This window comes from Vespa crabro, chromosome 1 (assembly GCF_910589235.1).
Source record: "Vespa crabro chromosome 1, iyVesCrab1.2, whole genome shotgun sequence".
NCBI classification, from domain to species: Eukaryota; Metazoa; Arthropoda; class Insecta; order Hymenoptera; family Vespidae; genus Vespa; species Vespa crabro.
Genome location: NC_060955.1, coordinates 1,915,001 through 1,917,774, shown reverse-complemented (window position 1 = coordinate 1,917,774; position 2,774 = coordinate 1,915,001). Strand labels below are relative to the sequence as shown.

Here is a 2,774-nt window from a genome sequence, read left to right as displayed (position 1 = left end):
ATGTATGCACGTACGTATCCATGTTATATGCATATATATATATATATATATATATATATATATATATATATGCATGTATGTTTGTACGTACGTATGTATTTATGTATCGTCAGTTATATTTAACTTACCATCGTAGTTCAGCATTTTCTTTTGCATTTTGTCGTAGTACTAGCGAGGCAACGGGCAACAGTACAACTTGCCCGCCAGTCAGTTGGCCAATGAAAACCAATGGTCCATTTTCGCGAATATAAATCTGTCAAAAATGTTCCATCTTCATAAGAGAAAATGAGAGTAGAAAGAATCATGAATTTTTCCTTTTTTAAAAACATGCTTGGCTGACTTTAGTCACGATTTAAGGAACAAAAAAGAGAAAGAAAAAGAGAGAGAGAGAGAGAGAGAAATGTAGTTGATCGAGATGATAGAACTGCTCCTTTTATTTCATGAGAATAGACGGGAAGAAAACCGATTTGAGAGATAAAAGTATTCGTATTTGTTCCTTTTTCATCCCAAACCACCTTTCCTTACCCTTCGTCTTCCTATCTCCCACGTTGATTCGCGTAGTAGTGATTTTTACTTGACGCGTGCACGCGACGTGTTCTCTCGAGAAAGAAAGATTCCTTTCTTCGATAAAGTGTTTAATTCAACGACTTGCAAGTTACGTCGGATGATTTATGATCGAGAAAGTCGAGGGAAGCCGCTTAGATCGTGCAATTTACGTCGCTCGTCGATCCGTCTTGTACTACGTTAGGAACGTTGAAAATATCGGGTAAGGCTTTACTAAGGGCTTACACAACATGCTTTATATATATATATATTATGCTATATATATATATATATATATATATATATATATATATATATATATAAGAGTAGTTTCAAGAAGCTTTCGAGTATATATAGCATAGTCCTTTTAGATTGTTTGTAATGCTTTTGTCATAATGAATACTAATGAACAAAGTGAAAATATATATATATATATATATATATGTAGGAAGAGTTAAAGGATAAAAATAAATTATTAAAATGCTTGATTTTGTGATTAAAATATATATAAATAACTTTATTGTGTTTATAATAAAATGACCTATCTATATTACAAATATACAAAATCGTGACTATTTACATTAAATCTCCGTCTCGAGTTTCAAACGAGTTATCTATTACTTATTCTCGAAGAACGTTCGTTATTTATTTATTTATTTAATTTTTTTTCTTTTTTTTTTTCTTTTTTCCTTTATATTTTTTTCTTTTTTTCTTTTTTTGTATTTTTAATGAATAATCGATTGATTAAACTACGATGTCTTCGTCAAGTAGAAAGAGAAAAAGGTTATTTCGTTGCAAATACAAGATGCAAGGTAGCGATTTGTGCTCCTCGCGATATAATCGTGGTTGCATTTATTTATTTAATGATTTATTTATTTATTTTTTCTTTCCTTTTTTTTTTTGGTTTTTTTTTGGTTTTTTTTTTAATATTTTTTTTTTTTTTTCATTTTCGCTCTAATTACACTTGCGCACTACGAAGCTATATCACGATTCTCAAAAATACGAATAAATCGTTTTTATTTTTTATGTTTGGACATCGTGTGTGTGTGTGTGTGTGTGTGTATGCGTGCGTGCGTGCGTGCGTGTGTGTACGTGTATATGTATGTGTATTTTATCGGGAAAAGGATATAATTCTGGATTAGTGTGAGAAATATTTTCTTGATAATAAGTAGTGAGAAAAAAGAGATCGCAACTGTTGGAGTTCGAAGCGAGGAACGACGTGCGTCCTGAAACAGAAAACAAAAAGAAACAAGAAAAGCGGGTATTGATCAAAATGCTATCTGCTATCGGTTATCGTATTACATACGATTGACATTTATTTGCACGTGAAAATATTCAATTATCATATTATGCAACATCCGATAATAATCAGTACGTGAAATTGAACGAAATAACGTAAAATATATATGCGTGTATTTATTTATTTATATATTTTGCAAACGAGAGGAAAATACAGAGACACGATCGTAGAGGGATTGAGAATTTTGCATGAAATATCTTTATGCTCGTTTGAGCTAACGATTTTTTATTATTTCTTCTTGTTTTTTTCCCCTCCTCCCTTCTTTTACTCCACATTTTTTTTCTTCATACTTTTTCATTCTTACTTTATATATATATATATATATATTCTTTTTTTATTTTTTTTTTTGTTTTCATTCCTTCATTCACTTTAGCCGGCACATGTTCCAGTCAATTTGAATAGAAAATGGATACATAACGATTTCCCGATAAAACGATGAAGCAGTTTATCGAAACTCACCTTCCCCTTGCTGCGATTTCCAATTACTCTCTGTACGTATTGCGATAATACTTCTGGCAACATTTCACATCTGCAATAAAAAAGAAAATCATTTGAGATTTGAATCTTTGTTTTTCTTTGGTACACACACACATACACATGTTTATACCGGTTAGAAAATCTTTCGAATGTCAAAAAATATAATTACGTATATTGGATAAAGCGAATTGATGAAATACAAATAAATATAGTATAGATATACATATACATATATATATATATATATATATATATATATATATATCTAGGAAAAGATTTATACATTATTTCGATTTACAAACGAAATAAAATATAAAAAGAGAAAAAGAGACAAAGAGAGAAACAAAGATAGACATTGTCAATATACGTGGTATAACATCGAGTATTTGTTTTATAAACGTGGAATATAAACGTGAAAGAGAGCCTTGCGTTATGGAAGACTTCAAGATATATC

At 30.0% G+C, this 2,774-nt stretch overlaps 1 protein-coding gene across 4 annotated transcripts in view; it reads right to left on the bottom strand.

Annotated features, from left to right (window-relative positions):
* Positions 1–234: 234 nt before the first annotated feature.
* Positions 235–2,774, bottom strand: part of LOC124432731 (toll-like receptor 6) — an 82,704-nt gene continuing 80,164 nt past the window's right edge. For 2 of the 4 annotated variants that reach the window (XR_006944367.1, XR_006944365.1), the window contains 2 exons: positions 2,303–2,372; positions 1,032–1,769 (listed from right to left, as the gene is read on the bottom strand). The gene's annotated coding sequence lies outside the window, so the exon portion shown is untranslated. Of the gene's footprint in view, positions 254–1,031; positions 2,373–2,774 lie in introns of those variants that run through there. The other 2 variants (XR_006944366.1, XM_046981846.1) reach the window with 2 other exon arrangements.